This window comes from Squalius cephalus (assembly GCF_949319135.1).
Source record: "Squalius cephalus genome assembly, chromosome: 13".
NCBI lineage: Eukaryota > Metazoa > Chordata > Actinopteri > Cypriniformes > Leuciscidae > Squalius > Squalius cephalus.
The window spans coordinates 1,400,507-1,425,759 of NC_137134.1; the positions used below are offsets into that span (position 1 = coordinate 1,400,507).

The window sequence follows — 25,253 nt, forward strand, 5'->3', positions numbered from 1 at the left end:
AATTGATGCACAAGGGTTAAGTATAGTGCATAGGCTACTTTTGACTTTTACTTCGTTACATTTTGCAGCAATTATTATACTTTCTACTCCACTACATTTCTACAACGTTTCGTTACATTTTCTGATCAGTTTTCCCCCTGCCAAAACAGGGATTGAAAAAATATCTCCTGTTTTCGGTGCTGATACGGTGGTGACGCCGCTGATCCGTTCATGTAACATGTAAGGGTGGCCCTGCCAATAAAGCACCTAAAAGCTGTCACAAAGAACCGGCAAAAGTAATGATATGAATATGTAAAATATAGCAAGGAGACATTTTAATTGTTTATTAATAAACAAGTGTTTTCTGTGTCAGTGCCCTGCATAGATGAAGTTGACGATGCTGACTCGCGATCTTCGCAGTAGTGAACGCCAGAGAGAAATGTTCACGAGCTCCAGTTCACGTGCCGGCGAATCCGTGTTGTGATTATCTTGTCTACTATATTTGGTTTATGAAACATTGATTAAAATTAAGATACAATTAATACAAAACGAAATTCATTTTAAAGAAAGGCTTTGTGCTTTCTGTTTGAGGTCTCAGTGAAAGTTTTAAACATAGTCTGTTAGCGCTTTCAGAGAGGTCCCGTCCTTAACATTGTTTTTTCCTCATAAATGCGAACATGAAAAATACAATAAAATGAATATGCTATGTTCTGTGGAGAGCCAACCCATCTTCATCCGGTAGGCTATTACTTTTGGTTTGCACAGTGTAATTCACAGAATTACAAAAAAAATATTTGGCCAGAATGGCCACCTAAAAGTTAAAGATTTTTTGTGTCACGTCCACGGCATGTGTAGCCTATTTCCCTCATATTAAACAACGCATGTGTAGACTGATATTTTACTAATGTCTGGACTCCTTTATTAAGGGAGTATGGATATATAAATAGTTTCAATATATTGGTATTAAATACATTTTCTGATAATTTATATTTCAAGTTTTTACTGCAAATGTCACGTCCATAACGCTGGAATTGACATCACTTGATTACGGTATTAGCTTACCTTGTTATGATATAATGATGTGCCAAACATATTTTCCTTACCTTGTCATTCAAGGCCAGGGCACTTTTTGTACAACCAACGTTGTGCTGAACTTGACAAAATCGATCTGTTGCTGCAGCGGCGGCCAGCAGCTTGTGAGTTTTTTTTTTTTTTTTTTTTTTTTTTTCCAAGGCGGTAAAAGGTTCTGGAACTTTTGTGCGCTTCCACATCCCGCGCAACTACGGATCTCCCAGCAACATTAAATATATATTGCTGCGTACATTTATCCGTGTCGGAGTTCTGAGTAGTAGCCTAGATGCGCATGGCAGCGCGAGCGGTGCGTGATCATGGTCGACTGACAACGAGATTAAGCAGCTGAACAAGAATACGGCCGTGTTCCGATTGTTCTCATCTCAGCTCCGCCGAGACAAAATAGACATGCCATTTCAAAAATCTTTCATTTATTGTCAGAAATATGTTTTCAAAAGCATCACTTTCATCAAATTTTATGTGACATAATTTCCAGTAGGCAACTGACTGCAAACAGGCACATCAGGACACAAACGAGCAGGCTTATGTGCCGGGGCTGAGCCCCGGAGAGCCCCGGCCCAATTTAACCACTGCCGGGGAGGAATTTTGAAGTCTCGGTGATGGAGGCGAGGGCTGGCCTCGCCGTCTAGGCGATTGTGTGGCTGTGGCGAGGCCGCCGGCCTGCTCGATTTTTTGACTGTTTTCGGTAGATTTTTATAGATTTTTTTACTGTTTTCAGTGGTTATGAGGAGCAATGAGAGAGAAATTTGGTAATCATTGTTTAGGCTACATTAAACCACGTCATGTCATATTGTCAACATAGTACTTATGAAGCAGAATAGTGGGGTCATATGTCTAATGCTTTTTGAAAACTTAAGGCTTTCTTCTTCATAAAAGTCGTACATCATCACATTTTTGTATACATTTTTATTTCTTTAAATTAGTAAGCTACAGGACATCGTCTTGCAAAACATGACATGTGCGAAAGAGAAAAGTGAATGAATGCGTCATTGTACCCAAATGCACTTCCGAATGCGCCTCTGTCCCCAGCACATTTCAAACCAAACTGACGCCCATGGATGCGCGTTTAGGAGAGTTTCAATTGCACGGGAGGGAGGGGGAGGGAGTACTGAGCTAGCTCTCTGTTTTGTTTGAACATCAACAGAAGTGACGTTACCCCACCATCGCTGATACAACCTTTAACATCAGGCACAAGTAGCATCTGCATCTCCACTAATAAGAATCAGTGTAGAAGGGCCAAGTCTGGAGAATTTTGATGCAAAGCAAGATAGTAAATAAAAACTACAAAAAGCCTCAAACAACTTTTTTTTTTAACCATATATCATGTTTTCATGTCTGACCGACCATACAGTACATCCCATTCTTGTTTTTGCTTGTTTCACAGATATGCAGAGTATGAAAGGGCAAGAAACGCCTGCACTGATGCTACACAGCCTGCAATTTCCCAGTTCATCCAGTCTCGTCCTCAGGAAGCCTATTCAGCTAATCATCCAAGACAGAAGGCCATAACAAATGCCATTATAAGAGACCTGGGGCCCGTTCTTCATACGTCGCTAACTCACTTAGCTGGATTTGATTGTTGGCGATTTGGCATGATCTTGGATTGTTTGGTTCTTCGAAGCTCATCCTGGACTTGCTGTCATAGCAACATGTGCGCAAACTTAAACCTGCTCGGGAGCAGCTTATTTCATGTTAACAGGATTAGATCCCGGCTTCATAAGCGGAGCTGATACAGGAAGTCCAGCGCAGCGCGATAGTCCACTTTCTGAGATATATATTTTTTCTCGTGACTCGTGAGATTGTCGTTTACATTATTAATTTGTTGGAAACGCACATTTATTTTCAACTTGTCGGAGTCGGGCTTTAACTGCACAAACTGTTTGCATTGCCCTATGATTATTTGCGAGTGGCTCTTTCCTTTACACTATTGGAGATGCGGAGAACTTGATGGAAAGTGCTGTCTGTCGTGTCATTCGGAGTTTACCTGGCGCTTTTAGCTTTAAAAAACAGTTTTAGGTTTTTTTGTGGCATTTCCAAGCCACATGCAATCAAGACCATGCCGATTACAGTATATGTCACTCAGGCTTCACTAACGTGATTGGTACCATAGACTATATGCTCCATAGACTGCCATCAAGGCCTCAATGAAGGGGATTATGTGAACAGAAAGGGGATTCACAATGTAAATGTGCAGCCCAGTTACTATTGTGATTCTTAATATTCCAGATTAGTAATATTATATCGAATTAAAAAAAGGCTGTTGACTAAAATCTTCCATATCACAAATGTGAAAGCAAAATGGCCAGGATCTGTGCATGACTTAAGAATTTTCAGAGATGCACATTAGTAAGGAAAGTTCCACAATTAAATATCAAGCTCACTGTATTACATACACTTATGCTGATCCTAACAGAACTGCATTTTTTCATATGTGATTACGACATGTCCCTGCAGACAGGTGTTTTATGACCCCATTCCCTGACCCAAACCAGTTACAGTGCAGCTCTAGCCAGGACAAGGGCACACAATGAAATGAACTTTGGCTAACTAAAGGGAAGATGTCAGTGTCTGAAAAGTCTGAGGGTTGCACACCTGACAGGGCCTGTGACATTGTTGCATGTGCCATATTACACAATATGGCACAATATGATTCCATATGTGATGAATATGACATCAGACAAAAACTTGACTTTGTTATTTGTGATGTGACGGAGTGGTACAGGTATTAGACACAAGGAATTTCGACTACGCCACCCTCAGGAATTTCACCCAGGGAAACATGAATGACACCTAAAAGATTTTCATTGGGTCACACAGGTTCGACTCTCTTAATAAGGTAGGCAGAAACGTGGGTATCATATACAAAGTACAAAAGTTTATTAATACAAAGTTAAATTTAAAGAAGCAGAAAATCACATTAAAATAGCACCCGTTGTACAAGGCAGCATCTGACGGCTTGTTAGAGGTGCATGGCTGACAATTTCAAATAAGCAAAAATAACAAAAGACACATACACAACACTTTACATAACTAATATTTGCACAACTCACAAAAACACAAAACTACACAAACTTACAGGGCTGAGGTTCACCACAGGAGGAGTGATCACCAAGCTAGTTAGCCAAAAGCACACTTTCACACACACACACACACACACACACACACACACCACCGTGCACTCAGATCACACAACCAAACACACTTCAAAAGTGTCACACGGCAATTGTTGGAGGAGCACCACCACCACAAGAGATCCTTCACCCGTCGGACCCCAGCGCCTGAAAGGAAACCAAAAATAAATAAACAAACTTAAAAACATAATTACAATAAACCACAGTTTGATGGTATCCCAGTATAGTCATGGAGTAGACAATAATAATAATAAATGAATAAGCAATCACAAATCAAAAATCACAAACGATATACAAATATTCTAACGATAGAAAAAAAAGACACAAACAAATTAACTCAATTCGAAAAGCAGAGGAGACAGGCTCGCACGGAGAAAACACGCAGTTTTGTGCTCCTGTTCCAAAAATAAAGCAAACTAGAAATCAATGAAACCAGACAGCAACAATCCCCTCTATTAGTTGGAAAATACGGTGTTTACGACGTTCTCCCAGTATGGCAGCAGAGACGCGACAGGGCTGTAACTATAGCGACAGAGAAAACGATCGTCATGAACGAGAGGGAGAATCCTGAGCCAAATACAAACAGAGAAAAACAATTACTAAAATTTTATGAATCAACTGCTAAAATTCTCAGATCATAACTACATGCACGACGACACTTACCGGAAAAGGACAATGTACTCTATCCTTTCACAGGCACAGGTACACAGCATTCATATAACCCGCCATTTAGCTGGGATACAGGGATACCGCACACAACTCAAAACATCAGCCAATCCCTAAGCCCCGAGCGAAGCCAAACAATCTGCTTTCCACAAAACAGTTCGCACATACCTGAGAGGTGAGCAGTCTTAGAATCCACTTAATAAAACAAGCCGAAGGAACCAAGGAGGGGAAAAGACAAGCTAGAATGCAACAATGAATCATTAATGCCACACGCACAGCAACTAGAAGCAAAACTGCTACATGCTAACAGTAGGGATGGTTGACGCGAAACTGACGTTCCGAAGCTTTGCGAGATCCTGAAGCGCAGATGTTTCGAAACAGTGATCCGAAGCGTGATTCAAAACACCCATGTCACGTGACTACGGCTAAATGAAGCCTCGAAGTGTTTCACAAGTGTTTCGACAGGTGTGGTCCGCCGAATCAGCGTTTGATTGACAGGGTCGGGAACAGACCACACAATCGCACATCTGTATAAAAGTGAAGTTTTATACAGATGTGCATCTTGATTTTATACAGATGTGCATCTTTTTATACAAGCGCATCTTGAACCTCGTGGGTTTTTGTGAGAGGAGTTTGATTTTGAGATGGCGGATTTTTGGTGATATAGTGACATTTATAGTGCGATTTGTTTAGTTATATTTAGGCTTACATTTAAATTTACACATTGACTAATAGGCTAGAGACAGACAGAGTATACATATAGTGACACATTAATAGATGCATAGATAGAAATATATATAGACACATAGATTAATAGATAGATACATAGATAGATAGATAAAGAGATAGATAAATAAAAATGGAGGCTCCCCAGAAGAGATGCCGTACATCTGTGGTGTGGGAGCATTTCCATTTGGAAACCCCAAATAAAGTGAGATGTGTGTATTGTGATCGGCAGCTAGCCCACTGCAACAATACATCATCCATGATGCACCATTTGAGGAGCACTCATCCTGCCATTTTGCAGAGTGCAGAGGATGGTAGCATTCCCTCTGTACCTAGGCCTGCTACTGACACTGCTGGGCCATCTCAGCAATATGCATTGTTTGAAATATAATTATTTGTATGTCCTTGCTAAAAAAAATATCTTTGCATGCCAGCAACAAGTGTCCCTTGTGAGAGGATTTTTTTTTCAAAGGCTGGAGAAATTATCTGTAAAAAAAGAAGTAGGCTAAGTCCTTCCACAGCAGAGAAATTAATATTTTTGAATACAAATCTATAAAAAAGTGAGACATTGTGGCTTGATTTATTTTATTAATATTCATTTTTCATGACCAAAATAACATTATGCACAGTGAGGAGCCTACAGGTTATAAGCTTCACATATTAGAAAAATACAATAATAAAAAAACAACAACTTTTTTAATGGCTAGTTGTCAAGGTTGTTTCAGATCAACACCTGCAAGTGACCACTAGGTGTCACCGTTGAGACGGGTGTCGGATTGTTTCGAAGCCTTGACACAATATGGCACATTTGCCTCAACTGTTTCATTGTTTCACGAAGCCTCGATCTACCCACCACTAGCTAACGGCACATACCTGCAGCTAGTGTCAACAACAGAAACGGGAGGAGCCGGACGTGACGCATCACAGGATATAGCCAACCAGCTCTTAAATAGAAGGAACTCCTCGCTGATAGGTGCTCACAAATGTCAATCACCGCTACTCATCTCATTCATTCGGTTACAGTGACAATGCCGCCAATATGAAGCGAGCATTTACAGTGTGTTTTCCAAAAGAGCAAGATGGTGAAGTAACTGACTTGACGACAATCTGGATGATGCAGAGTTGTGGGAAGACCTCTCCAGAGGTGAATGGGAGACTGTGGACCGCATGATCAACAGAAGTCCTAAACGTCAGCAATGCTTTGCCCATACGCTTCAGTTAACTGTTGGTGATGGTCTCAAGGATGCACGGATCATGAACAGTACCTTTGCAAAATGCTCCAAACTGAGCTCTCTCCTGCATACATCCAGCACCTTTAAAGATGCGTTTGAAGATAAGTTTGGGCAGCGAGGGATATCCGCTGCTGTGAATACACGGTGCAATTCAACTCTCCGCCAAGTCAAGGCAGTGCTCTCATTCAGTCATGAGGAACTGTGCAGTGTTGTTCAGGACACAGGCCACAGTGAGCTGGTCTTCTCAATTAGGGAGTGAAGGAGCTTTGTGATGGGCCACCGATCTTACTCAGGGAGAGAAGATTGTGACGGTCAGCTCCGTCCTCCCCTGTGTATTGTCACTAAACCACCATTTGGAAAAACTCAAACAGCAAGTGCGCTTCGTGGGAAGCATGATCCATAGCCTGCAATGCTCTCTCTCAAGAAAAGATTCCGGGGGATCTTTGTTAATCTGAAAATGTTATCAGCAGCATCAGGAGAAGAGCTGCCATTTGCTGGCCCACTCTACATCAGATCAGCTGTCCTGGACCCAGCTTTCTCCATGATGTGGCTTCAGCTTGATGTGCTTGTCACCGATGACATAAGGAATGACATTGTTGACATGGTGAAAGGTCAGTGATTTTTTTTAATACACGATATACAGTTAGACATGTCACCATTATCAAATTATGGAAATTCAATTCACAACAGTTGTATAAATAATATAATACATTTTTAGAGCTGATTTTGCAAGCATATCAAACTGAGCTGTGAAATAATGAATGAGGAAGTTCACTTTCTAACAATCATGGGCTTTCACACTTGCCCTTTAAATTAAATTAACTTTTTTATCTTTGTTTTTATTAGATCTGATTCTACGTGAGGTGCGACCTGACACAACATCCCAGAGTCCTGGATTCCAAGAGGTTGAAAATGAAAATCAGGAGGAAGAGAGCACTGGCTTATTCTCAGAGTACAGAAAACACCGCAAGCAAGACACAACCACCAATCCAGAGACACAACTAAATAACTATATTTGGTCAGTCATGGTGGGATCATCATGAGGCAACATCGTGCTCGGCTTGCAGACAAGACCCTCTCGAATCTTATATTTTGCAAGTGCAATACCTTGTAAAAGAGGTAATGACTTATGGATATACTCTGACTGTGTGTGTGTGTGAGAGAGTGAGTGAGTGAGTGAGTGAGAGAGAGTGTGTGTGTGTGTGAGAGCGAGTGTGTGTGTGAGAGAGAGGAGAAATGTAACAAAGTTTAATGTTGTACATAAACTGTGTTTGAGAGAGAGGGAGGTGTTCAGAGAGGAGTCTGTTGGATGTTAAGCTGTTATTTGTTTTATGGACTCAATGTTGAAAAGTTCAAACATTTCAAACACTGCTGGAAGAAGTGAAAAATAAATAATTTTATGAATTTTATGATTCCATGATGTATTTTACTGAACATGAGTATTTACAATGCAAATCCAAATTAATGTAATTTACTGACAGTTACTTATATCTTGTCTTTTCACTTTATTAAGATCAGATTCTGCAGGTAAAATTACAATAATAAGGTGACTTGACTTGACCTACTACAGGACTTGACTTGACTTGCCCAAGAAAAAAATACTTGGGACTTACCCCGGTTTCACACCGCAAGCGTCAGCGGCGCATGAGCAGCGCATATTTTTTTCGGCGTCCATGTTAATCAATGAGTGCATTCACAACGGCAGCAGGAGCAGTGCGTGAGCGTCAAGCAGGAGCGTCAAGCCGCTTGTCCACCAGCGTCCGATCAATTTTTGTTCCGACGCAACGCCTGTGACGTTTTCGCTGCTTGGGGGAATGTACTTTAAATATGAAACCATAGCAACGCCCATACACAAATTCTCGCCGCCGAGTTTCCATTGGCTGCTGCCCCACGTTTTGACGCTCTCATTTGCATATAGTATCCACCGAGATACTTTTTTGCAGCGCTGCTGTTGACTAAATCGACGTGAAGCGACCCATCATGCTTTGCGGGGGCGTTTTTGCTGCCTGACGTAGTTCCATAGGAAATGAATGGGCTTTGGCGTCGCGTCAGAAATCGAGACGCTGGTGGACAAGCGGCTTCACGTGAACAGCAGTGCAGCGGGGGTTTCGCCGTCCGGTCTATTTTTTTGCTGTGCTGCTCACGCTCAATTAAAGTGAAAGCACACTTTTGATGGACAAAATAAATGTGATTTAACACAAAACGTGCTCAAAATGCACAGAATAAGCATGTCAAGAGTTTTAACAACAATGTCAATGTCTAGTGTTTTAACAATTATGCCAGAAAAGAAAATTAAGTATAACAAGTATTTACCCATTTAAATGTTTTAATTATTTGTTTTGGGTGAAAGTATGGTGTATTATTATAAAAATAAAATAAAGTCAAACTAGCCACAAAATACGATATAAACTTAATTTGAGTTTATTATGTAATACACAGACACTATGCTATAGGCTCTAGTAAACGTGCATGCGGCAGATGACGTAAACACAACCTGTATCAATGGATGACACGAGGCTGATCGTGGAGGTCGAGAAGCACAAAGTGCTTTATGACCCAAAAAACAACACGTTCTAAAAGGAATTAAAACAAAATGTTTAAATACGTACGGCGGTAAAGTATACTATGAACAACGATTTTAGATAAAACAAACTCTTCCAGGTATTACAAATATTCTGCAAGTTATAATGTATAAAAACAAAAATGTTGAAAGAACTTACCCATTGTTTGAAATGGTTATATTGTCTGCCGAACACGCTTTGCAGCCGCTGCTGTGACGCTGTACTTATACGCTTCCAGTGTGAATACTTGCAAGAGTCTGCTGCTGCAGTGACGATGTAGTTGCGCGGGCGCGCCGCTCACGCTTGTGGTGTGAAAGAGGGGTTATTTGAGACTTGAAGGTTACGACTTGAGACTTACTTGAGACTTGCACATGGTCCCAACTCTGCTTTTTAGTCCCTTGTTTTGAACGAGGGCATGGCGCCCATTGTTGTAGCCAGTGGTGGTGAAGGCATCATCTGTCCCAGCTTTACGGCACGCATAACAAAATGCAGCATCGCATTCAACAGAATATTTGAGCCAATCTCTATTTTTGGACCAAGAGCTGCTAAATGAACGACTATTTCCACTGCCACTAAAAGATCGACTGGGGTTTAACAAGCACATCACCTGTAAGGGCTCTTCATCACCTAGGTCAGTGGTTCTCAACCTCTCCTGCAGGGACCCCCTGACAGGCCATGTTTCTGTTTTAACCCTGAAATGGCACACCTGATTCAATTAATGAGTAGTTATTAGAGTAGGAAGAGTAGGAATTAGTCAATTAATCAATTAGTCAACAACTCATTAAGCCTTTAATTAATTGAATCAAGTGTGCCATTTCAGGGTTAAAACAGAAACATGGCCTGTCAGGACGCACACACGCAAGCAAAGATGGTAATTAAAGAGACAGCTTCACCTAAGCATATCACGATCGCAAAAGGACACAACCAATCAAATGCATTAACCCCCTGGGGTCGGCAATCACGCCGGCGTGATCTGCTCGTTTTTTCCCTTATCAGTGCAAAAGAGATTCAAAATAATCTGTTGATTTTGATCTTACATGCTTGTGTTATACATAAATCGATCCTGTTAAGTGTGTATTACTTTTATGTATACTCACAATAAAAACAACGTGTTGTGCTTTTTGCCAAATAAAGAAAAATAAACATGATGCGAGTTCTGCTTTCTCTCTGTCAGTGAAGTCCATTCTGAAACACGTCCGAAAATGAACTGTAACTCAGCGAATACTCAGTCAATCAGGCATACAGACACACAGGCATGAAGCTTGAATTCTCTTATTTTAAATGAAGTAATTTATATAAAAAACAAATATTCTCATCTTGTGAAATCTGTATTAAAAGAGAGCGATTCCAGTCGACCTAATTACAGCTGATTCAGATGTAATGTGACTCCGCCCACGGAGAGCGTGCGCTATTCAAACGCAAATGGCTGAGGCAATCCGCGCAATCCTGTGAACGCCCCCATATCAGCTCGAGAAAACACACAAGTTTATTCAGATCATTACTTGTTTACACCGTCTTGCAGCGCTGTGAGGAATAATAATAATGGAAAATGTCCCTCAGAAGTGCGGGTATATCGAGGAGCGAGCTGAGGAATACTAGTACGTTTTTTTTCCTTATCACGTGAATTTCTTCACGTGGGTTTCTGTTTATGAATGAATGAACGGCAGAGATGCGCGCTGTTTACCACAGCTGGCAAAGACAGTTTAAATTTAAATCGCGTGTGTGAATGAATGATGATGTTTTAGCAAACTGTATTGCTATACTGAGATGAGTAAAAATCGACTGAAATATGTTGAAATAAAATGTAGGCTATTTGTATAAGCAACATATTAAACTGCAAATTAACAATATGCCCTAATATTTCATGAAAACAACGTTACAGTCAGGCGAAATATGAATGTTTATAAAGTTTAAGAAATATACAGTTTTTACTGTAGAATATACTGCCTCGTCAAATAAGCTTTTGTTTAGCAATTTCTATATATAAAATACTATTTTTGTCAAAAAATAAAGTCATCAACTAAGATGTTAGCTGTTCCAATGTTGGCTATATTCAAACTAATGAATACATAGATAAAATGTAGGCCTATAATCATTTTTTTTACAAAGAAAGAGTACACTTGAAATATTGTTGAAATTGTAATTCTTGTTGTAATTGTAACCTTTTTAATAAAATAGCAAAACATATTTACAAGATAGATGTAAGCAAAATCTTAAATGGTCAATATAAGTCTTCTTCTAAATATATCTTTTGTCCTTGCATTGTGGCTCAGTCAGTGTCACACCTGAGTGAATGGCTAATTATTATGCAGAGTGGGTGGGACATTGTATTCTAAGGTGTAAACCACTCCTCTTTCACGCCCCCCTCGCATATTGGCTTTCCAAGCAAAACCTGTTTTACATCAATTTAAATCAATGTATGGTTTTATGTGAACGATAAAGCAAGACTATTTTCACATAATTTTGAAGAAAAAACTATAGGCAACGACATCCATTAGTCAAAAGTCTTATTGCCACATATTTAGTATGTGTTTTGTGGCCTTATTTCAAAAACTTTAATTTTTAGTTTTTTCGATAACCACGCATAAACATTATTCTCTCAAAAATGAAAACGTGTACATACATGTGGCTCACATATTATTGTAGTCCTGTTTGTGCTATATAGAGTGAATTTACACCTTTGCCATTAAAATGTTTATAAGCAACTGAAAAAAGCACAAATGTCAGAGCATGTCAGAACATCTCAAGGGCCCAGAAAACCGCTCAGACTCCAGAGGGTTAATGTGACCCCACCCACGGAGAGCGCGCACTATTCAAACGCAAATAATCTGAGGTGATCCAGGCAAACATGTGAACGCCCACATCAGCTGGATAACACACCGAGAGTTAACAGAGTCATGTACTTTACGACGCTGTGAGGAATAATACTATCTTAATAATAATCCTGGAAAATTTACCTCAGAAGTGCTGGAAGTTTCATTTCGAGGAGCAACGGATCCCGCTGAGGAATAGGTCAGTTCTATATCTCCTTTGTTCTAATCGCAAGTGTCTGTACGCAAAAAGACTGTTTAAAAATGAATCGTGTTTTTGTGTGTGAATGAACTGAACAGCTTTTACCAAACTCTATTGCTATACTGAGATGAGTAAAAATCGACTACAAAAATGGGATAGATTATAAAGTTTTTACTGTAAAATACTGCCACATCAAATAAGCTTATAATGTTGCCAATTTCTGCTCATATATGTAGGCTATATTCAAACGAATGAATCCTTAACTTTTGAAATAAATATGATAAAATGTATACTTTAGTTTTTACAAAGAAAGATTACACTGTAAATATTGTTACAATTTTAATTGTTGTTGTAATTGTATAACCTTTTTAATAAAATGGCAAATATATATATATATATATATATATATATATATATATATATATATATATATATATATAGAGGATAGATGTAAACAAAATCTTAAAAGGTCAATATAAGCCTTCTCCTTAAATAATTTTTATTGTGTTTTATTAGTGACACACTAATAAGTTCACTAATTGGGTAGAGAATATATTCCAAAACTTTCTGAAAATACAGTATGAGAACAATTAACTGCACAATTACTAGAAATGTTTACCTTGGATATTATACAATTTGCAAGCACAATTTGTGTAAACAACAACAACTGTGTTTCCAACTGTGAATATATATATATATATATATATATATATATATATATATATATATATATATATATATATATATATATTGCTCTTGCATTCTTTCTTACCTGAATGTATGGCTCATTATGTATGCGGGTCCCATTGTCTCCTCAGGTGTGAACCACTAAATATGCATGATGGTGTTGGATCGTTGACGCCCCTGCGCATATTGCCTTTCCAAACAAAACGTGTCTTACAAAATTTAAATCAATGTATTGTTTTATGTGAATGACTAGGAAGGATGATTTTCATTGTGTGTCTTGTGGACACATATTTAGTATGTGTTTTGTGGCCTTATTTCAAGAAACTTTAGTTTTTAGTTTTTTCAATAACCATGCATAAACATTATTCTCTCAAAAATACAAACATGTACATACATGTTGCTCACATATTATGGTAGCCCTGTTTGTGCTAAATAGAGTGTAATTACACCTTTGCCATTAATATGTTTATAAGCAACTGAAAAAAACACAAATGTCAGGGCATGTCAGAACATCTCAAGGACTCCAAAAACACCTTAGACCGCAGAGGGTTAAACATGAAAGCATAATGAAATTATTTCTGATTTGAAAAATCATGTTAATGGGGTGCTTAGCACCCTCAAGCACCCCCGTAGAACCGGGCCTGGTTTTCTGTTTTATCAGACTGTGTCCTGTCATATATCTGATTACGTCCTGTCTTTTATCTGATTATGTCCTGTCTGTCTTATATATTCAATTGTTAATTAAAAAAAATCTGTGGTTTAAGATCCAACTGCTTGAATTTAGTGATGGAAGTCCAAAACATAAAGTTTGCAAAACATAAATGTAAGAAACTTATCCAAGATGATGATGACGATGATTACCATTATTTAACTTAAGTTTTTATTACAAACATTTTATTTAAATGTATTTTTATCCGCCGGGATGATACAATTGACGTCATTACATGAGGATGTAAAATAACTGGTGAACTGTTTTTTTTAACCGCTTAATTGAAACGAACTGTCTGAAAGAACTGGTTCGCAGAAAGGAACCGGTTAAAAAAAGGGTTCACCAGTTCTTTTGAGGGTGAAAAAATGTTAATGCATACTCATCTCATCGGTTCTCAGAATGTCGAATGTGTCCGAAAGAAACAGTTCTCGATTCTGTACTGTTCTCGAGAACCGCTGTACCTGTACGTTCGGTAGTATGCGCATGCTCAGTACAGCTGCTTGTGCTCATCACTTCTCTGTTCTATCAACATGTCTCAGTTCAGTGAACTGTTGGGGTTACTGGAGTAACATATACTCCAGGATATTGGTTTATTTCAACTTTAGAAAACTGTGGATCAGCGCTGATTCAAGACGCAAACTGTTTTGAACGTTTCAATCTGATTTGGTGAACTGGTTCGACCGAATCACTAAAAATAACCGGTTTAAAAGAACGATTCGTTCACGAACCGGACATCACTACTTGAATTCCTAGTGAAAATTAAATTATCAGTTTATCTGGATCACACGGAAATTACATTCACAGACACACCCGAGCTTGAGATGCATGCAGTTTCTTATTATCAATGAGTTTGGCTGTTTGATCGTTGCTGTAACCAGTCGACAGCAAGGGTGAATATTCAGAAAAGCGAAAGAGCAATCATTCGTTAAGTGGTTGAAACTTAATCTGGGGTTGAACAGACTTTAAAACCACCAGACCAATGAAACTGTTTATCTTCACATTCCCAGAAGATGATCATCATTTGAATAATTTTTATCCTACTTGTATCAGGTTTTTTATAACCTCATTCACATTATACAAGATATTAATTATGGAACAAACACGCACAAAGAGTTATTTTGTGCGTGATCCCTTACAGCCATCACCACACCTCATTGCGTCATTGGTATGATGAATATAATTAGTACTATTCCTGCCTTTTTATGGACTTTTCCACGAGTTCCCGTAAATCGTGTTGAGAATGTATGCCTGTTTTTCAGAGAATCAGTGTGATTATTTCCTGGTCTGGATCAGTTTTCTGCTCTTTTGTTCTGAAATGTGGTGCAAGCTGAAACGCTCATGAGAACAGAGGAAAAGGAAACTTTATTTAAGGTTGAATTACAGTTGACAAAATTCAAATTTACAGAATATTGAGTGACCTGCATGTGTGGCAAGAAGCGGAATTGGCTCTCAATAAATAATCTACCTTATGGTGATAATTGTCGACTACGCCACCCCAGAATACTGGGGACTAACAGCCCTAAGGGCGCACAAGTTCGTTGATCAAAGGATGAGTGAGGAGACGTGAGTCATATTGAAAAAAGAGAAGTACACTTTTATTTATCAACATTGAAAGTATAAATATTTAAAACGTCACAGCAAGATTCTTAGAATCAATTTTACAGTAACGTGCACAATATGTACCAGACACATAACAACCACAAACCTATATTTAAATTGAGCTAGTTGACCAGGAGTGGAGGCACCTGGAGACACGGGCTAGCTGCCTCAATTAGAAGAACCCCAGTAACCCAAACACACGCCCCCGCACACGTGAGGATTGGATACAAGAAAACACGGCACTAGGTGTAAATCACCACACGCTAACAGCTAGCCTCCCCACTCCAGTACCCCCAACTCCTGCACAGAAAATAAATATAAACCCAACAAACTTATAAAAGACAAATATAACACAGCAAACGAAAACAAAACACAAATGACTTATCTTAAGGAAACAAAGAGAAATTAAAAGCACAACTTCACTGAGACTCAGCAATTATAAATTACAATGCACAGAATGAAGTATGAAAAACAATAAACATTCATAAACTCAATATGCTGATGCACAATCAGAAGATCAAGCAGGTGGCAGCTGGTGAAGACAGACCAGCCAGCAAGCCGCACCAGCCCCGACGCGTCACGACACCGCAACAACGTGCACAGTTACTATAAACTAAACGTTGAGGCAAAACAGCAACGTAGTCACAATTTGGCGCTTCACGAGTTAATATTGACGCTCAATCCCATTGAGTAGGCGGGGAGGACCCTCAGATCGCAGTGATGGTCATCGTAAACAAACCATTCATGGTCGCACACTATGCGGGAATGCAGCCGCTCGATCCGAAACATACCGCTATGATAAGTAGACAGCAAGCGCACAGCAGACGGAAGACAAGGACACAGTCTAAACCGTCGGCGGCAACAGATGACATGACATCACGGCAATACCAAGACGCATATCCGGTCGCCAAAACACACTTCTTTTATACTCCATACAAGGGCAGCCAATAAGCCACACGCATGCGCACAATCTCCCAATAGGTGGAATTATTCCACCCTGCTACACATGGAAACACGAACCTACTCCTGCTATAATACACACAAACACAAACATCATGCGGATTCATTTAATACGAGCTGTTATAATGCACTGATGCCATCTCTCTCTGTTGTCATAAAGAAACACCTTTAACCATATTTTAATGCAGGTTTTACTGTTGATTGTGAGAATAAGTTACAATCAAACTGAATAATCTGGATATTTATACAGGATAATTAGAGGACTTCTAGAGAATCACATGACCTCACAAAAAAAGTTAATAATCAATGGAAGGAAGTCCCAAAGTGAGATGCTGAAACACGCCTTGAGTCAACAATCAAGAACGTTCTGGTCCAACTGGTTTAAAGTTACTGATTACCATCTCTGAAAGAGACAATCAAACAATGTTGCTAATGTTTAACATGCAAACCTTGAGAGTGTAAGGGTGGATTTCCTGCAGGGGTTCAGGCTGCAAGACTGCCGAATGACTAAAGAAATGTTGTCAGCAAGATGGTAGAAAACTGTACATTTCTTGTCTATTTCACCCACTGCCACTTATACCAACGACGGAAATAAGCGCAGTTACAATAGCTGAATATGTGGGAGAGCGTTGCTATAGAGAGTGACAATATCGTATTGCAATAGCTAGCACTTCAAAGTCAATACCAAATCAAACCTAGTTGGCATTTGTAAATGAAAAGTTTTAATGACAATATGGTTATGGTTAAACTTAAAATTGTTACAAAATAGATGTATGAGGTGATAAAAACGTATAACATTAAAATAAACTTGTACCCAGCATACATGTAAAATGTTACTAGAAAGAGAGAGGGAGAGAAACTTTAGAAGAGAGAAAGAGCCAGAGCATCAGTTACAATCTTCTTTTATCCTTTCCTGACCATGTGACTTTAACCCAAATGTAAGACGTTCAAACTGACCAATCAGTTAATTACAACTTTCCCCATTGTACTAAAGGTGTGACAATTCATTAACCCCCGATGTCGATGCATTTTGGCCTTCAGGCCTTTGGGGTAAGAAAGAGGGGGTGGAAAAAAGCAAAAACAAATGTCTTTGTTCATTTCAGTAAAAGCAAATGTCTCTGTTAATTTGAAATATCTTGGATTATTTTCAATCCTACAATTCCACCGTTGGCCACACACATGGAGTCCAAAGGTGGCACAGTCCATAAAGACATGCTTTCTGTTGTGTGTAGATGTCATCTTCAGACTTTTCGCCCAGGCTTGTTGCAATAGCAGTTGGTCAGTGTTCAGTCTTTGTTCTCCTTTCAGCCCTGCATGAGAAGGCTCTATCAAATGGTGTTGCACCGTTCATAGATATGCAAATCATCCATCGAACACTTCACACCTCCACAAGAACAGGCACTGAATCTGGGAGCAAACACTGGTTCCTCTTTCTGAGACGGGACACAGGATGTGAACTTTGGTAGCAGGGATCCTGTGATTTAAAAGAGCATATAACACAACAAACAGCAAAAGCAGACATGTGGCATTTGTCATTGGTCAGAGTCAGATTAAAATTTGTCTCTGGTAAAAAGCCCTTAAATTGATGTACTTGATAAAGTGGTCATAGTGAGAATAAAAGAAGATCTTACAAGCTCTTGCACTGTTTTTGGAATCATTGAAATAAGTTGCATTATAACAAAACAACAAATGCTGGTTTAAAACCCCATTTCATGAAGAGTATCAGCAAAATATTCAGTGTAACCAAACACAAAGATTCAAATAAATTGATGTTCAAAAATATTCAATATAGACAAATGGACAAAATACAAATAAGCAGAAATCAAGTAAGTTTCAGAAATGTTTCAACGGTATTAATGATAAAACAAATTTGTTTATTATGGTAAAAATGAGAAATACTAACATACATTTTGATATTTAACTAGTGAGACAAATGATAACTTAAAAAGTAAATCCAAAGAAAAACAAAACAAACAATAACAGGATGAAATTCACAGTTATAATTCAGTCTAGATGTAAAGACTCAAATAACATTGTATACATTAAATTTGTGAGGCAGAATCAGATGGTTGCAGCCAGGGCCGTTTGAAGGAATTTGGGGGAAGGAATGTGGATTCTGATCACCGTATAAGGCAAACATATTTATACGCAATGCAAAAGACTATGCGTGCTAACCATTAACTTTACCATAGTAAACATGGTAAATGACCGCTTGATGAAATTAGACAAATTATATAAATATGGCTATCACAATCATGTTTTTATTTTACCTGTCAGTGGGCTACGTCTCGTCTCTTTATACCGGATGGTCTGATATCCATATTTAGCTCCGCATATGTCATAAAATAAAATAAAATTTTATTAAGTTATTTAAGTTTCCTCTGTTTCTCTGACTGAAAATATAACTAACGTTGGCCTATAGGCTATTAGGAGAGAGTGCTTAATCTCCTCAGGTCAAATTTTTGGTGGCATATTTGTAGAAATTATAATTCTTTCTAAATGTGATGTAAATATGTCCTGTAACTACAAATAAACAGAAACAGACGCGACTGAATACCGTATTTTCCGCACTATAAGGCGCACTTAAAAGCCTTTAATTTTTTCAAAAAACGGCAGTGCGCCTTATAGTGCGGAGCGCCTTATATATGGATCTGGCGGCGTATATTAATGTCTGTAAAACAACCGCTGACTTAAACCTTGTTTATACTTTCGCCTGGCAACGGAGCGCGAGCCTCCGCTGACTGCGCGCGCACCTCCCCAAACAGACGAGGCATTCTTGACGCAACTGTTTTGTTTTAGACTGAACACCAGACCATACAACTGATTTAAACGTGCAAACTGGGTGCCGGTGTGATGAGATGTACTAATTTCCGTCTGCTCGGGCAGATTCGGCTCAAAGTCGTGCATCTTCGGATGCGGAGACGCGCGCGCTGTTACAATGGCGTTGTTTTTGCCGCGGGCGCGCCTCCGCATCCGAAGATGCACGACATTGAGCCGAATCTGCTCGAGCCGACGGATATTAGTTTTTTTTATTACCTTCGCGCTCATGCGGACGCGTCGAACAAGGTTTCACAGCTCAGCCACTTGTTTTTTCATAATTTTTGCTGCAAGTGGTAGATCTTGGTTTACATTTGGACTTTGGATGTGATCTTAGGCTTGAAAAGGTTGGTGACCACTCCATAACGCAAACCCAGTCAAACGTTTGACTGGAGTATCTTCTATTCTATGCGCCTTATAATCTGGTGCGCCCTATATACGAAAACAGTTCTAAAATAGGCCATTCATTGAAGGTGCGCCTTATAATCCGGTGCGCCTTATAGTGCGGAAAATACGGTAAGTAAGTGTGTCCTCTTTCTTTTGTGAAATAACGGTGTGTGACTAATGTGAAATCTTGACACAAATGAATTCATTATGATCAATGTATCACTTTTATTGTAAACCTGTGGTAAAACATTGATGCTTGGGTTTTAAATCTTTAAGTTACAACAAAAATGCCAGTTTTAGAATCTCGCTAGTTTCCAGTGATTTCTTTCTGATTAGTTTTCTGATAAAACTTCCTTTTGTTGCTGAAATGATGGGTTTGTGCGACGTTGACACTTCTTGCCCGACAGTGGAAACGCACCGTGGTTTTGGGCTAGGTGTTACAGGTCCGAGGCTATTAGCCCGGCACGGCACGTTTAAAGCCCTGGCTCGCACTGGCCCGACAGTGGAAACACGGCTATGGTGTCATCTATGTGGCTGCATTTAGCTGTGTCTGTGTAAATTTAATCATGCCCCAAACAAAGGTGAGGAGGTTTTACAATTGTGATGCACATTTGGTCCTGTTGTTGTAACAGGGAGCCAGGATGAGAATGTGAGTATGAGGTGTGATCTAGCTCAAAATCTTCCCACACCAACTGTTTCAGTTAAGGAGCATGTTAAAATGCAAAGTTCAGAGTTACTGAATCCTGTTGTGAGGAAGGCATTTTCATGGTTAATGCAATTGTGAGTCACATTGTAGCCACATGGCAATTATATGCTCCTGTACATGCTTTTACTGTAGCTATATGGAAAATAGCAGAGTTGTCCACTAAGGAGACAAACAAATTCAATATAGTCACACATGTAACTTGAAGTTGTTATGCAATTAATCCAGTTTACACAAGATACATAGCCTAGTATGCATAGCATATACAACCTTTAACCTAAGTGTTTCATACAACACTTACAGTAAAGCAATCATAGGTTTTAAAGAATAAACTTAAATAGCCTATGTGCACACGTAGAAGCACAAACAACTATAAAGTGTATTCTATGAGCACAATGTGTTACGGACAATTACAAACTTGAAAATACAAACCAGATCATTGCAATTTGGATGTTTAACTATTAAACTTGTTGCTATTGGGCTGCTGAACAAAGCAGTTAACTCACTAAGAGTTTTATCGGTACATGCAGATTGCTGATTTTTGCCCTTAAAAAGTGGTTTTGTGTATTTCTGAATCTAAGGTGGAATTATTGCTGCCATGAGGTTTGCGTCTGAAGGCTCCATATAGCTTTCCGTTTTGAATCTCTATTTATTATCACTCCTTGTTGTTTATATCACTAAATCGTACTCATCAACCAGATATCTGATATTATCTAATTTTGTCTGTCACATTGATCTGACTTTGCCAGCTTTAATCTAAATCACAATCGCTAGCCTTCCGCTAGCCTGTTAATCTGCCATCGTTGTTTGCCGTCTTTTTTTTCCCGCCTTTTTCGAGTCCTGTGGTTAGTAGAATCAGTCAACAAACACAGTGAGTCATGTCTTCTCCTGTTGTTGTTGTCACTTAAACTGTGTTTCACATGTATAGCATAGCCTTCTCTGTCAGTGCAGAGGGCCTTACATATGATAAATGCAGGGAGATAGTCAGGCTGATGGAGAAGATTTCAGAACTAGAGACACGCATCCAAACTTTAATCAAGGATAGTAAAAATGCAAGGGCTTTAGACACTGCTTTGGATGCGACTAGCTTAGTGAACTCTGTACATTGTTCGGTTCCAGCTGAAGTAGAGCCCGTGCAGCAGGGCAATTGGGTGACGGTGAGACGCTGTAGTCGCGGGACAAAACACCGCTCTCTGATGATTTACAACTGATGAGTAGTTTACACTTTAGATTAGGGGATGCAGAAAGTTTTGTCAATTATTTATTCATCAACAGCTTTTGAATACTTTGTAGTGTGTACTGCAATGTAAGGACTGACTGGTGAGGGTAAAGATGTTTTCTTTGGCAAACATGAGCTGCGCCCCAAATGACGCACTATACACTCTGCACTTATTCACTATGTACTCATGAACTAACGCACTATGCACCATGTAGTGTATGAATTATATAAGGTTATTTAGTATTTTATAACGCCCTAAACAAACTTTCACAGGAACCTCATTTTTTTTTCATATCAACTTTAAATTTGGAATAACTTATTTAGATGTAAGACTTCAAATTGATATCAAATTTAACGTATTTTATATAAAATATAATAAAAATTGTACAGTGTATTCTCTTTACAGTAAATTTAAACTTCTGTAATTTGTTAATACTTTTTTTTTTTTCGCTTCTGCAGTAATCTGCTGATTGTTTTCTTTAAAAAGAGACCTACCTTAGATCCAAAGTGTTCATGAATTACAATTTAAGTTTGGATAAACTTAAATGGGGGTGACAGTTAAGGGGTTAACTAGTAATTTTTTACCATTTACTAAGGATCTGTTTGATTATTTCATGATATGCCATTTTTCAGATAATTTACGACAGATGAGTAAATCGTTAGCATAGTACTTAATAAAATTAACATATCACTTATTCATAATTTATAAACACATAGTCATGTTTTGTAAATAATTAGTTCATCATTAACTAACTACTTGTTAATTAATTTGTAAATGACTTGTAAATGAATTAACAAAACATACACAAATTGTTAGCATATCACTTAATCATTTGTGTATGTTTTGTAAATGATTATTTCATCATTAACTAATCACTTATAAAAGACTTACAACTGAACATTATTATAAAGTGTTACCGTAACATGTTTGCCGGGAGCCAGAGCGCCTGACATCAAAGCAAATTTAAAAGTGCTGGCTAATGCTAATCGTAAATTCTCTAAGATCATTATTCACGTCGGCACTAATGATGTTCGACTCCGCCAGTCGGAGATCACCAAAATTAATATTAAAGAGATTTGTGAACTCACAAGTACGATGTCAAGCACTGTAATTTGCGCTGGTCCCCTTCTGTCACGGGCGAGTGAGCGAGAGACGAGGATTCAAGTGCAGAGGAGATTTAATTAACAAACACAGACAAAAATACAGAAAACTCAGAACTCAGATAATCAACAGACAGGAACATCAAAGACAGGTAACTCGGACAACGAACCAGCACAAGACTACAAACACAAGGAGGCTAAATAGGGGAACAACAAAGGAGGGTAACAAGACAGACAGGTGGGACAAATTAACCAATAATCAGATAACAAGATGGGAGGGGCTAGACAATAGACAAGAGAGCACATGGCACAAAACAACAAACACCCATGTGCAGCACAAGACAGAACAGACATGTGACATTACCCCCTCCTTAAGGAGCGGCTACCAGACGCTCCACTAGGGACGGGAGGGACAGACCAGGGCGGGACGGGAGAGACGGGAGGGACGGGGGGCCAGGTCCAAGAAGGGAAACAGAAACAGGGGGTAACAGACTCAAAGGGGCCAGGGTGACACAGACAGTACATCGGGGGAACAGGGCGAAGCAAACAGTCCATCTGGTGGCCAGGGCGAAACAAGCAGTACATCGGGTGGCCGGGGTGAAACAAGCAGTACATCGGGTGGCCGGGGCGAAGCGAACAGACCGTCGGGCGGCCGGGGCAAAGCGAACAGTCCATCCGGTGGCCAGGGCGGAGACTTTCCCTCGGGCGGCCAGGGCGGAGACTTTCCCTCGGGCGGCCAGGGCGGAGACTTTCCCTCGGGCGGCCAGGGCGGAGACTTTCCCTCGGGCGGCCAGGGCGGAGACTCTCCCTCGGGCGGCCAGGGCGGAGACTCTCCCTCGGGCGGCCAGGGCGGAGACTCTCCCTCGGGCGGCCAGGGCGGAGACTTCTCCTCGGGCGGCCAGGGCAGAGCAAACAGTCCATCGGGCGGCCAGGGCGGAGACGACCCCTCGGGCGGCCAGGGCGGAGACGACCCCTCGGGCGGCCACGGCGCAGGAACTGGAATAGACGCCAATGGCTCAGGAACTGGCACCACCGGCTCAGGCACTGGAACTGGCACTGGAACTGGCACCACTGGCTCAGGCACTGGAACTAGCGCCACCGGCTCAGGCACTGGAACTGGCACCACAGGCTCAGGCACTGGAACTGGCACCACCGGCTCAGGCACTGGAACTGGCACCACCGGCTCAGGCACTGGAACTGGCACCACCGGCTCAGGCACTGGAACTGGCACCACCGGCTCAGGCACTGGAACTGGCACCACCGGCTCAGGCACTGGAACTGGCACCACCGGCTCAGGCACTGGAACTAGCGCCACCGGCTCAGGCACTGGAACTGGCACCACCGGCTCAGGCACTGGAACTGGCACCACCGGCTCAGGCACTGGAACTGGCACCACAGGCTCAGGTTCAGGAACAGACACAGACACAGACACAGACAAAGACACAGACACAGACACAGACAAAGACACAGACACAGACACAGACACAGACACAGACAAAGACACAGACACAGACACAGACAAAGACACAGGAACAGGAACAGACACAGGAACAGACACTGGCTCCGGCTCTGGAACAGGAACAGACACCACCGGCTCAGGAACAGGAACAGGAACAGACACCACCGGCTCAGGAACAGGAACAGACACCACCGGCTCAGGAACAGGAACAGACACCACCGGCTCAGAAACAGGAACAGACACCACCGGCTCAGGAACAGGAACAGACACCACCGGCTCAGGAACAGACACAGACACCACCGGCTCAGGAACAGACACCACCGGCTCATGAACAGACACCACCGGCTCATGAACAGACACCACCGGCTCAGGAACAGACACCACCGGCTCAGGCTCAGGAACAGACACAGGCTCGACGGCGGCCATCTTGTGAGGACACATGCTCGACAGGTGTGACGTGGACACTCTCGGCAGCGGCCATCTTGTCAGGGGACACAGGCTCGGCAGACGTGACGTGAACACTCGCGGCGGCGGCCATCTTGTCCGAAGACACAGGCTCGGCAGGCGTGACGTGAACAGGCTCGGCGGCGACCATCTTGTCCGAAGACACAGGCTCGGCAGGCGTGACGTGAACAGGCTCGGCGGCGGCCATCTTGTCCGAAGACACAGGCTCGGCAGGCATGACGTGAACAGTCTCTGTTGCGGCCATCTTGTCTGAAGACACAGGCCCGGCAGACGTGACGTGAACAGGCTCGGCGGCGGCCATCTTGTCCGAAGACACAGGCTCGGCAGGCACCACCGGAACTGGGACCACCGGAACAATTATGGAGGGAACCCTTCTCCTCCTCCTGTGTCTTGAGACCACCGGAATTGGGACCACCGGACTCGGGACCACCGGAACTGGGACCACCGGAACTGGGACCACCGGAACTGGGACCACCGGAATAGTCACAGAGGAGGTCTTCCTTCTCCTCCTCCGTCTCCGGACCACCGGACCACCTCCTCCGATCTGATCACCGTCTGACATGGTGCTCTCCTCCTCCAAAGTCCTCTGAACACATCTGGAGAAATATTCAAATAGGGAAATGGAATTTCCCTTCTCCTCCTCTGAAGAAAAAATCTCGCTCCGCTGAATCCACATTTTGGCTGGTTCGTTCTGTCACGGGCGAGTGAGCGAGAGACGAGGATTCAAGTGCAGAGGAGATTTAATTAA

At 40.9% G+C, this 25,253-nt stretch overlaps 1 pseudogene across 1 annotated transcript in view; it reads left to right on the forward strand.

Moving 5' to 3' along the window:
• Positions 1–25,253, forward strand: part of LOC307170535 (putative nuclease HARBI1) — a 316,840-nt pseudogene that overhangs the window by 270,056 nt on the left and 21,531 nt on the right. The gene's annotated exons all lie outside the window — the stretch shown is intronic.